The 13,739-nt window shown below is 36.3% G+C and overlaps 1 pseudogene; it reads left to right on the top strand.

Moving 5' to 3' along the window:
* Nucleotides 1-5,494: 5,494 nt before the first annotated feature.
* Nucleotides 5,495-11,065, top strand: LOC122754950 (annotated as a pseudogene).
* Nucleotides 11,066-13,739: the final 2,674 nt, after the last annotated feature.

Raw genomic sequence — 13,739 nt, 5'->3', positions numbered from 1 at the left:
CAATCCCTGAGCCCAAATCTGGCCCCAGACATAAGCCACCCCACTATGCTTGCCCCTCAATAAACAATGATAAACAAAAAATAAATGCTTTACAGATATCATCCCTTCATATTCAGAGCTGCCCTAATACCGAGAAAGTTCTTATGAGTTAATAGTATTGTCTTCCCATTTAGCAATCTAAACAGTTTAAGCTTTTAATACCCCTCATGATTTCCTTTTTCCTCTTTACCTTTTTATGCTTCTCTAGTGTCTCACATTTGAAAGTCAAATTTTCTATTCAGTTCAGGTCTTTTCATCACAAATGCCTGAAAGTACTCTTTTTCACTGAAGTCCCATTTTTCCCCTGAAAGATTATACTCAGTTTTGCTGGTTAGGTGATTTTGGCTGTAGTCCCAGTTCCTTTGCCCTCTGGAATATAATATTCCATGCCCTTCAGTCCTTTAATGTAGATGCTGCTAGATGTTGTGCTATCCTAACTGGGGATCCAAAGTACTTGAATTCTTTTTTTTTTGTTATCCTTACTGTAGCTCTAGTGTACTGGAATTCCTATTTTCTAGCTGCTTGAAATATTTTCTCCTTGACCTGGGATCTCTGGAATTTGGCTATGATATTCCTGGGAGTTTTCCTTTTGGGGATGTCTTTCAGGAGGTGATTGGTGGATTCTTTCAATTTCTATTTTACCTTCTGTTTCTAGAATATCAGGGAAATTTCCCCTTACAATGTTTTGGAAGATAATTTCTAGGCTCTTATTTTGTTCATGGTTTTCAGGTAGTCTAATTATTTTCAAATTATTTCTCCTGGATCTATTGTCCAGGTCACCTTTTTTTCCAAGGAGATATTTCATGTTACCCTCTATTTTTTTTTATTCATTTGAATTTTCTTTACTATGTCTTGGTTTCTCATAAATTCAGTAGCTTCCAATTGCTCAATACTAATTCTTAGGCAATTATTTTCTTCAGAGAGCTTTTTTTTCTCCTTTTCCATTTGCCTTTTCAAGCTGTTGACTTTTTTCTCATGACTCTCCTGCATCAGTTTCATTTTTCTTGCCATTCTTTCCTCTACCTCTCTAAATCTTCCTTCTATCTCTCCTACTTTCTCTTCAAAGTCACTTTTGAGAACTTCCATGGCCTGAGACCAATTCATATTTTTGTTGGAAGCTTTGGATGTAGGGACCCTTAGGTTGCTATCCTCTTCTGAGGGTGCACCTCAATTTTCCTTTGTCACTAGAGAAAATTTCTATAGTTCTCATCTTTTTTTGCTTGCTCATTTTGTCATTTTTACTTGACTTTTAACTCTCTCTTTTAGTGGGGCCCTACTTCCAAGCTACACTGTTCCAAGCTTCAGAGGGTCCCAGGTGTTTTGTTTTTAGGAAGGGCAGGTTTTTCTCTCACCTGGTCTGTTCTTTGGTCCAGAGATAACCTCAAGCCAACTTGCCAATTAACCAGCCAGCAAAACTTTGTTTGCTATGGTTCCTAGCTCAGTTGAGCCTATGCCCCTCACACACCCAGCCTCCCACCATTCAGGATTTCTTCCTGTTTCCATGCTGTGGTTGGAAAGCCAAATTCTTCCTTAGGTCGAGCAGACATCCTTGTATTTTCCACCTCCCTGGACAGCTGTTCAGCCCTCTCACCTGACTCTAAGCATGTTTCCAGAAGACACTAATGCTACAGCTTATTTTGGAGGCTTGGGGGTAAGTTTCTCTTGTGCAGCCTGCCTGGATACTGTGTTGGTGAGATCATGGGGTTGGACTCTTCTTACAGGCCAGCACAGCCTCCTCCAAACTGTCTTTGGCTGGAAAATAATATAAGCCTGTCTTTTTTGTGGGTTTAGCTTCTCCAGGGCTTGTTTTATGGCTGTTTGTGGACAGGGGGCAATTGTGTTAGGAGCTCTGTGCATTTCATGTTTTTTCTCTGTGATCTTGGCTCCACCCCAACACATGTATAACTCATATTGTATTGCTTGTATTCTTCAGGGGTGGTGGGGAGGGAGGAAAAGAATGTGGAGCAAAAAGTTTTAAAAATCAATGGCAAAATTTGGTTTTACATGTATTAAATAAAAAAACAGAAACAAAAACCAAAAGTTAACAAACAAAAATTCCCCAGGCAAAATTAAACCTTTAAAGAAAAAAATAATTCTAATACTACATAAAGTTTTTGAAAAACCAGCAAGGGAGTTTTGCCCAATTCCTTTCAAGACACGAATATGGTGCTGATACCTAAACTAGGAAGAGCAGAATGAAAGGAAGAAAACAATAGATTAATTCCCTACTGAATATTGATGTAAAATTTTTAAATAAAATTCTAAAAAGGAGAATGTAGCAATATATCACAAGGATCATGCAATATGAGCAGGTGGGATCTATACCAAGAATACAGTGCTGGTTGAATATTAGGAACATTTTCAGTATAATTGACCATATCAGTAACAAAACAAAGAGAAATTATGCAATTATCTCAATAGACAGAAAAAGACTGACAAAATACATCATCCATTCCTATAGAAAACAATAGAATAGGGGGCAGCTAGGTGGTGCAGTGGTTAAAGCACTGGCCTTGGAATCAGGAGTACCTGAGTTCCAATCCGTCCTCAGACACTTGACACTTACTAGCTGTGTGACCCTGGGCAAGTCACTTAACCCCCATTGCCCCGCCAAAAAAGAAAAAAGAAAGAAAGAAATAAGAAAACACTAGAATACATAGGCATCAATAGAACTTTTCTTAAAATGATAAGCTATATCTACCTAAAACCATCCACAAATGTTTTCTAGTAAGAACAGGGATAGGGGGCAGCTAGGTGACGCAGTGGATAAAGCACCGGCCCTGGAGTCAGGAGGACCTGAGTTCAAATCCAGCCTCAGACAATAGGCAATTAGAAAACAAAATTATCGCTATTTGCAGATGGTATGATGGCACACTTATAGAATCCAAAGAATCAACTAAAAAACTAGTTAGATAATTAACAACTTAAGCAAAGTTGAAAGATATAAAATTAATGTGCATAAGTCATCAGCATTTCTATATATTACCAAGAAGGTCCAGCAGCAAGAGATAGAAAGAAAAATTCCATGTAAAATAATTGTTGAGAATATAAAATACTTAGGATTCTACCTGCCAAGACAAAATCAGAAACTACATGAACACACTTACAAAACACTTTTAACACAAATGAAGACAGATTTAAATTATTGGAAACATATCAATTGCTCATGGCTCCCCTTGAGTCAATATAGCAAAAATAAAAATTCTATCTAAATGAATTTATTTACTTCCATATCAAATTATCAAAAATTATGTTATAGTGCAAGAAATCATGATAGCAAAATTCACCAGGAAGATGAATGTAATTGGGAAAAAATAAAATGTTTTAAAAGGGGGGAGCAGAGGAGCTCCAGCCACACAAAGTTAGGGGAAAGCCAAATGATTGACAATAACTCCTGTTTGCTTACTAGCTAAACAAGAATTATTATGTGTTTTTATATAGTGATTAGGGACTGGGCTTGTAAATTTATTGATATGAACAGAGATGAGGAGCTTCATCTTTTCATGCAGATCTACCTCTACTGTGCAAGTTATAGTCTTAGAGAGCTGCCTAGAGGTTTGAGAATTAAAAAGACTTGCTCAGGTCCACCCACACAATATGTATCAAAAGCAGGATTTAAACCCATGTCCTGGCTTTGAGGTTAGCTTTCTATTTACTATAGGTCTCAGTCAGAAAAATGGGGGGAAAAAGTAGGAACAGGACTATTAGACTAAACCATTAATTATTTTATGATGGTCCTATAAAATTTTTATTAAACTAATGACAAAGACCTTTCAAATAATTATCTGCTGAGGTCTTTCTTACTGGGCCTTTCATAAAGTTGTGATATGGTGGTGTTTCTAAGGCTCCAGGGTGTGGCAACTCAGGATGTCATTTGGTTTTATTCATAGATAATAAGGTTCAAAGGCAACAGGTTCACAGTAACCAAACACATGTCTCCATTATAAACTCTGCACCACTTTATTCATTCTGCATGAGATAAAAATATAAATTCACGTGTATTCAACAGTCTCCCCTTCTGCACTTGCAGCAGCATAACATTCCAAGAATTTCTTTAAGCTGAAGGCTATTTAGAGAGTGAGGAGCAAAAGGAAAGGGACATCTGCCTGTCTTTAAAAGTATCCAACTATGATGAAATTTCCTATTGAGACATACCTGTCAAATACATTGTAGACTCTACATGTCAGAGTTCCTTCTCCTCTGGGCAGCTGGGGAGACATTCTCACTCTTCACCTCTCCTTTTCTATAGCTTTGCTTTAGTCAGAGAAAAAGATGGAGAAAATGAAATATGATTAAATTCATTATCCATTAACATGCTGCCACATATACTAGCCCTGACCTAAGTGCTGGGGACACATACAACAAACTGCAACAGTTTTTGTCCTCAGTGAAATTGTACATCAATCTATGGGTAAGAGACAGAAGGAATGAGAAATAGATTCCTTTAGAAACAAAAGCATTCATCTGGGGAGATCATAAAGGGAGGGAGAAGCCTTCTGAAAGGAAGAGCATATGAGTTTTTTTCCAGAGCAAAGCTGACGTTAACAACATTTAAGCAGCAAAAGTTGATGATGATTCCTCCCTTCTGTATTTAGGACATGTCCTTTCAGAAGTTCTGTTTCCTATGTGATTGATTGTTCTGTGGGACTCCCAGGGGCCCTGCAGGGATGTCTCACCCACCTCCAGTGATGCACCTGTCCATGTTTTTCAGTTTAAACTGTGGTATGGACAGGAGTTTGATCAGGAATACAATCATACCTTAGAGATAGTGTGGGTTTGGTTACAGACAAATGCAATAAAGTGAATATTGAAAAAAAAGTCAGTCACAATTTTTCTGGTTTCCTAGTGCATATAAAAATTATGGGCAACTAGGTGGCACAATGGATAGAATGCTGGACCTGGTGTCAGAAATACTCATCTTCCTGAATTCAAATATGGCCTCAGACACTTACTTACTGTGTGACACTGGGCAAGTCATTTACCCCATTTAACTCAGTTCCTCATCTATAAAATGAGCTGCAGAAGGAAATGGCAAATCACTCCACTATCTTTTTTGGGGGGTATGGGGGGAGAGGCAATTGGGGTTAAGCCCAGGGTCACACACCTTGTAAGTGTCAAGTGTCTGAGGCTGGATTTGAACTCAGGTCCTCCTGACTCCAGGGCCGGTGCTCTATCCACTGCACCACCTAGCTGCCCCTCACTCCACTATCTTTGTCAAGAAAACTCCAACGGGAATCACAAAGAGTCAGACATGACTGAAAAACAAGTGAACAACAACAATAAAAGTTATGTTTACAATATACTGTAGTCTATTAAATGTTTAATAGTATTATGTCTAAAAACCAATGATTTTATCTTAATTTAAATATACTCCCCACCCTGGCTGGCAGTCCTGAATGAGTAGCAGTAGGCCTGTGGGAGCCAGCCCCAGCATGTGGACTGCTGCGTGGCAGCCATGAAAACCAGAACCACGAGGATCTGCAGCAAAGGCCATCACCTGCCAGGTGGTATCCAAATTAAAAAATGAAAAAGTAGACCACCTTTGAAAACTGTGAAAAATGATAACAAATCAGAAAAGTCTAAATAAAAGTCTAACTAAAGTCTAACTCTGAGGGAAAGTCTTTTATCTTGATTTACCACCTGTTGTGATCTCTGAAAGACTAGAGAAGGACCTCAGGGAACTAGGAGGGAAAGGTGATGAATTTATCTACAAAGATATATTATCTAATTTCAAATGAAAGGGAAGGAAAATATGCTCAGATATTGGGATGTGTTTCTTTTGTCCCAAGTCCAAAATCAACACATACAGCAGGAAATATTTCACCTCATCCTAACTGTGATGGAAGTTCATTCAAGACTCTACATCCAGTATTTATGAGCAGGGGAAAATTATTAGTTGAAAAGGCTATCAAGGAACATGAATTTATCCCTTCAAATAGTATACTGTCAAATGATTTATCCTGGGGAGTGAAAATTCTTCCTTTTTATGATATTAAATACTATACTGAACAAAAGAAAAAAGAATTGTATCTCATCAAGAAATCCAGCACATCTTTAAGAGAGTCAGGGAAATGATTATGTGTTCAGAAAATAAAAACAGGAACCTCAAAAAGCCATTTATAAAGGTGAAAGATGCAAGCCACCATTACAGACCATTTTAGCTTCAGTTGTGCAATATATCTATTATAAAATATTCCATTCAAAAGCCCTGTGTTTCTTTTGATTTGGATAAAATGTCTAGTCTACAGAACAAACACAATCTAATCAAAGTATAATGGTTGGAATGATGCCACCTGATGGAGACTTACTGTAGGAAAGCTCCACCATAAGGAGAAGGCTTCTGAGGGCAAGGCCATGTGGCTTGGGAGGAAGAGAGGGTGAGGCTGATGCTCCAACTCTTTCCTGTGGACTCTGGCAGAGAGCAGAGCTAGGAATGCTCTTTCCCTTTAATAGATAGATGAATCTAGGCATTTCTCTTTCTCTTCACCAAATTCTTATTCTCCTTAATAAATGCTTAAAAGTATAACTCTTGCTAAAGCTTATAATTTATAGGCAACCACTCATTAGATATTTTAGACAGACTAGCTACAATTTCAGCCCCTTACAGATGGCTGACCACAAAGAGGAAAGTTGAATCTCTGTCTTCTGATCTTCTGGTTGGGTAAGAAATTTCCCCTACCCTGTCCCTTTAAATTTGAACTACTACTAAAGTACTGGCTGTTTTCTATTTAAATTTTCAAATGGATCTTTTAAACTCCCTAAGAACCCTGTTCCTGATTTTAGTCTGTTTAACCAGACAAATGGGGGATAAGATTGTGTTAATGCTTTGTTTTTGTGGATTTTCTATTTTTTTTTAATTTTTGTTAGAAGAGCAAGTAAGGTGTTCACACAAGAGAATATAACAATCTCCCCCTCTCTCAACCATGCTTTTTCAGAGAAACCTCTGACTCCTGCATTTTTTTTTCAAATTCTAATGCTAAGAGGTTCTCTAAATTTGCATTCCTGGAGGCCAAGACCCAACCTCTAGAAGCCTTTAATCCCCTAGCAGTGGGGGAAGGGGAGACCAGTCCTGAGTTCAAAACCAAGTCTGATCCAAATTTCCCTGGTCCCTCCCCTCCTCTCCAGACCCCACCCTTTCCCCCTCCTCTGGCACCACCTCCTCCCACTCCCTTGGCCAAGCCCCTTAATCCTCCTGCCAGGGAAGTCCAGAGATCTAATGCTCATGTACAGCTTTCTCTACTTACATTTGCAGCTTCTACTCAGTTACCAGCCTCAACCCATCCCTAGCCTGGCTGTGATTCTGACTTAACCTGCTATGGTTCTCCAAAACCAACCTTGGAAAACCCTTTAAATCCCAGATATGCTCTTTTTGTTCATAATTTTGTTAATCTGCTTTTGTCTTTAATTAGTAACCTTATAAAGCATTTGTATTATGAAAGGACTGACAGACAATATAGAAGGGTTAAAGAAGACAAACTTAAGCTGAATAAAAATTACAATCATCATCATCATCATATCCCAAGAACACATATTTTACAGAAATGTAGAAGTAAGCAGCAAGGTATTGATATGAGTATTGGGGATATTAGATATCAGAATCAAAAGTGTTCTAAATTCACTCAGAGTAATAATGTCAGTTCAGAGGTTACATAGGATTTCTATGATATTTCACATACATTTTGAAATTAATGGTACGGGCTTATTTTCATAGAGATTTTCATGCTTTTGAGATTATATTTTATACTTAGCTTTTAAAGAAAGGGGGAATATTTGTAAAAGCTTTTTATAGTCATGTGATCAATTTTATATTTTGTAATACTCTAATTCATGTTAAGTTCATATTCTTTAAATTTCCCTAGTTTGAATTTCATTATCTTTTATTCTTCCATGTATTTTTGCTTCTATTCATTCATCTATCTAATTTTGAAACAATGCAAGATGGTTTTGATTTCATAAGACAATGTTAATTCTAGGAGTATTGTGTTCCCATATTCTGAGTTGTTTCTTTTTTATTTTTTTCTCTCAATTGATTATTTGATTGCAGTCTATAAAGCATTTCCCTGGCAAATTGGTTGCCATGGAAAGTGTAAATTGATTCTAGAAGTATTATTTTTGATAATCATATTTTTAAAAAGAGGGGAGCATTTGTAAAAGTTTTCTTTTTTCAAAAAAAAGTTTTCTTTAAGATTGTGTTGTGTTTTAACTTGTATTTAAATATGTTCTGATCTTTCACAAAAGTAATTGTATACTTAGTTAAAAAGGGGGTATTATTTGAAATTATTGCATAATTATATATTATATTCTGAGTCAAGGTACATTCACATTTTTTGTAATCATTTATTATCCTCAATTTTAAATCCATATGAGACTTGGATTATGGGAACTTATCATTTAAGACATTAATTGCCTTCATTCTGAGTTATCAGATCCCAGTTGGCCAAGATGCCATCCAGTCACAAGAGGAATATATGCAAGAGCAGACATTGAACTGTCACATGAGGGGAAACATGCATGAAGTCAAGGTATGGCCAAGGGAACGGCTTTTGACAAATGTTGAGGTTGGTTTCTCTTGGTTTAATTTTTTTCTCCACAATATTGTACAGATGGCTGGAAGTTTTCATCCCACCCATCTCACTCTTCACCTGGCTTCTATGCCCCCTCCTTTATTCCTGATGCCATGGATATCTCAATCCCATGCATCTGATTAAGTCTGACTCAGTTTCCTCCAATATGTTTGGTAGCATGGGTGTATATTCCAACCACCTATTTTAAGCCTGGCATACTGCATGGGCAGTATATATTGCTCAAGTGTGGGAATGCTCATATCCCATCATTTCTCTGTTCTTTTATGGTAACCCCCATAATTATCTCAGGTGTCATGATAAATACAGTGTTGGATTTGGCCTTGACATAAGTTACCAATTATATTAGATTTTTAAATTTCTCATAATGGCACAAGGATAATTAGGCAGATGATGCAAAAAGTGATGAAACAAAGATAAAAATTATTTTTAAAATGAATATCACAGCAATTGTCTTCTCAATTTACCCTCCCCAAGGGGGGACTACAATAATATTAAGTTTTAGAGAATGTTTCAATTTTTATTTTAAATATATGTTTCATGTATAACAACTAAGATTCTGAATTCCCTTAGACATGTTTTTGAGAATTCTCATCATTTGATTTGATTATTGACAAAGATAATTTAAAGTTGCGTTAAGCTCAATTTTGTAGGAAATTTTCCTGGCTGATTGCCAGCATCCACATATCAACCCCTGAAAAGACTTCCATTCCATGACTACACCCAGAGGACATCTGAGAAAAGACTTTAAGAGACTTTAAATGAACAGTTTTGTTTTGTTGGGGTTTTTTTCCCCTTCCGTTATTATATATACCATCTGTAATATGTATTCTCTGCAGAGGCCCTCCCTCTGCAGGCCAATGTTAAAGTGCTGGTTCATGAGGGACCACCCCTCTAGACAAAACTTTCCTCTCTCCTTTTCTATATTGATATTGACATATTGTTAGTTAGCATAGGATATTATATTCTGTTATTTTTGACTGTTTCATTAAGGAAACACCCCATTGCTTGAGGAAACAAAAGGGGAACTGTAATGATTGGAATGACACCACCTGCTGAAGACTAACTGTAGGAAAGCTCCACCATGGGGAGAAGGCTTCTGAGGCAAGGCCATGTGGCTTTTCTTTGGCATCGGGAGGTGATGTTTGCTTGTGGGAGGAAGAGGGGATGAGGCTGACGCTCTGCCTCTTTCATGTGGACTCTGGCAGAGAGCAAAGCTAGGAATACTCTCTCCCTTTAATAGATAGATGAATCTAGGCCTTTCTCTTTCTTTTCATCAAATTCTTATTCTCCTTAATAAATGCTCAAATGTCAACCTCTTGCTAAAGCTTATCATTTATTGGTGACCACCTCATTAGATATTTTAGACAGACTAGCTAGAATTTTAGCCCCATACAAAAGGAAGAGAACAGGTTGAGAAACAGATGAAGGGTTATGGACAATGGTGCAGCCCCACCTCAAAGAGAACAAGAAGGAATACTGTGAGTGCTGCTCCCAGAAATATTAGGCACTCCAGGCTCATCTTCTCACTGAACAACACAGAAACTTTGCTCAAAGTACTCAGTATCAATTTGTTGATGATATCATATCCAAGTTAGTGTATCACTTTGTAGAACACAGAAGCAATATATCCAAAAGACTAAAATGCCGTATTGGATCTTTTGCCCCCATAATTGGAAATATTCTTAAAAGGAATGAACCTAAAAAACAACTGGAATTGTACTATGTTTCCCCAAATTACCCATGGGGAAAAACTGCCAAACAGGTGATAAAACAAAATTCCCAGTATCCAGAGAGCATGGATCCTTCACAGAAGGTTGCCTTCAGTTCAGAGTCCATACATTCATTTGCATCATGTAGTCCATGTCATTACAACTCAACAAGTAAACTTAGAGAACATTTGGATTGTAGGAAATCTTATATAATAAATCCAATGAAGGAAGACATTAAACTGTATTTGGAACAACTACTTCTGAATAAAGATGCTCAATGATATAGTCCTAAAGTTTCTGACCATAATAGAACAGTAAATGAAAAAGACTTAGAGGAACTAAAAACAGAATACTCCCTGTATATCATAGAGACATTTGTGCATGTTTCTGATTTTGATGAAACAAATAAAACCGTGTCTCAACTAAAATGAAAATCAAATTGCTGTCTGAAATAACCCCCATGGTCATAATTCTTGTCTCAAGATCATTAGCAAATCATCAGAACAACCAAGAAGTTGTTCAAGACAGTATCCTATAGTAACCCTGGCGAAGAACCCAAAGAAGTGGATGTTGAAAGTACAGACAGCTTACCTGCAGGGAAGCCACAGCAAAACTAAAAATAGTATTATGAAGAAACAAAAAAAGAAGCCAAAAGAAGAATGTCAATTACATTTGAAGAACAAAACAGAATTTGCCACAACAAAAGAAGAAAACAGTATTTGTAATTCATGAATAAGTCTTTAGTATAATTATTTCAAATCAGTTTCTGTGTGTATGTATGCATATGTATATGCATATGTATATGTGCATATATATAGGTATAGTTGTGTATATATGTATATGTGTATATGTATATATGTCTGTGTAAAAATTCTTGCTTTATTATTTGTGTATCAACTGTACATTTAATAACCAAATGTGAATAGTAAGAATAAATATGATTATTAGTAAAATAAAAATTATACCTTATTGCTAAAAAGAAAACACTACCCATGATCTGAACCTTCAGTGAGGTGTAATCTTTTTGCTGGTGAAGGATCTTGCCTCAGTATTGATGGCTGCTAACTGATCAGAATGGTGGTTGCTGAAGGTTGAGGGGCAGAGCAGTGGCAATTTCTTAAAACAACAGTGAAGTTCTCCATATTGATCAACTCTTCCTTTCATGAAAGATTTCTCTGTAGTGTCCTACTATTGTTTAATATCATTTTACCAACATATTTCAAAATTAAAGTCAATGATCTAAAATACTAACACTGATTTATCAACTAAGTTTGCTAGATTCTTCTATTTGTTGTGCCTTAAGGAATAGGGAGGCACCAGGAGAATGACCAGTAGGTGGACCATTCATCAATTAAGTTCCCTATCTTACATGGGTGTGGTTCATGGTTCTCCAAAACAAAAATGACAATAAAGATTACTGATCACAGATCACAATAACAGATATAATAATAATTAACAAGATTAAAATATTGTGAGAATGGGGGCAGCTAGATGGTGCAATGGTAAAGCACCCACCCTGGATTCAGGAAGACCTGAGTTCACATCTAGACTCAGACACTTGACACTTACTAGCTGTGTGACCCTGGGCTAGTCACTTAACCCTCATTGCCCTGCCAAAAAAAAAATATTGTGAGAATTAGCAAAATGTAACAATGTGATCACATGATGTAGGAAAAATGGTGCTGAAAGATGCTAAAGACATAAAACTTCAACTTATTCAAAAAAGAAATTATATATATATATATATGTGTGTGTGTGTGTGTGTGTGTGTGTGTGTGTGTGTGTGTGTGTGTGTGTTTGTATGTATGCATGTATATACATATAAAGCAAAATACAGCAAAGTGCACCTGTATAGAAGGAGGAGCAGCTTTATTTTGGCAAAATAAATAAAAGTATAGAAATTGGATCAAGGGTTATAATCCATTGTTATATGAACTAGTAGTTGACCCCAGTTTGCAAACTTCTTTATCTTGATTAAAGACACTTTTTCTTTCATTTAAGTGTTTGACTTATTTCAGGACTTAAATGTACTTAGAACCACATAAAAGAATGCTCCAAATCACTAATAATAGAAGAAATCCAAATCAAAACAATTTTGAGATGATTTGCATAATTGCATATATATTACCTATGTCTGATTGTTTGTCTTCTCAGGGAGGGGGGAGGGAGAAAAGGGAGAGATAGAATCTGGAACTCAAAACTTTTAATAAAACTGTTGAAAAATTTAAAAAATAAATTTAAAAAGTAAGAATAGGCATTACATATAACCCAAAGTTGCTATCTACTTTAAAAAAAAAAATTTTTGTGGGGCAATGGGGATTAAGTGACATGCCCAGGGTCACACAGCTAGCAAGTGTCAAGTGCCTGAGGTCTGATTTGAACTCAGGTCCTCCTGAATCCAGGACCAGTGCTTTATCCACTGCACCACCTAGCTACCCCCCTGCTATCTACTTTTCAAAACTTAATTTTATTTTCTGTCAAGCAATAACTTGCTTAATAGACATTGCTAAGGTTATATATAACAGTATATTTCTTGTAACAGCTTTCAGCTTATTTTAAACTCGAGGAAGGCACATTTTTTTCGTTGGTGAAACTACATAAATAGTTTTATTTATTAGGGGAAAAATAATTCTGATGTTTCACCTAATGCCCCCAAAATTGGCAAAGATGACAAAAGATAGCATTAGTCAATGTTGGAGGAGTTGCTGGAAGAGAGGCACAGAAGTGCAATGTTGGTAGAATTGTGAATAAATACAGCCTTTTCAGAAAGTAATTTTGAAATATGTTAATATATGACCAAAATATACATACTTTTAACCAATCAATCCTATTACTAGGGTTATACCTCAAGAAGGTCATTGATAAGAAGAGTCCCCACAAATACCAAAATATTTATAGCAGTACTTTTTGCAATAGCAAAAATTTGGAAACTAAGCAGATGCCCATTGATTGGGCAATTCAGAAACAAATTGTGACACAGGAATATAATGGAATATTACTATGCTGTAAAACATTGTGAATATTATGAATCTGGAAAAGTATGGAGAAATCTACATGAACTAATGCAGAGTGAAATAAGTAGATCCAAGAAAACAGTATACATAATGACTACACAACATAATGATAAAAACTGTCACAAACACAAATGAAAAGCATATTTACTAATGAAATGATAGGATAATGAAGATAAATGAGAAGAAATTCCCAACCCACCCCTTCATGAAGGTGGTAGGTCCATAGATGCAGGACATTGCATGTTTTCAGACTTTTTCAGCATATTGATTGATTTGTTATGCTCATTTTTTCCTTCTTTTTCTTTTGTTGTCTTAAAAAACTATTTGTTTTACTACCATATATATAGAAGTGCTCTTTTGATGATTAAAACCATGCATACACTGGGAGCAAC

Source organism: Dromiciops gliroides, chromosome 4 (assembly GCF_019393635.1).
Source record: "Dromiciops gliroides isolate mDroGli1 chromosome 4, mDroGli1.pri, whole genome shotgun sequence".
Lineage (NCBI taxonomy): Eukaryota > Metazoa > Chordata > Mammalia > Microbiotheria > Microbiotheriidae > Dromiciops > Dromiciops gliroides.
Note: the sequence above shows the minus strand (reverse complement) of the source record. Positions and strands in the feature narration are given on the sequence as shown.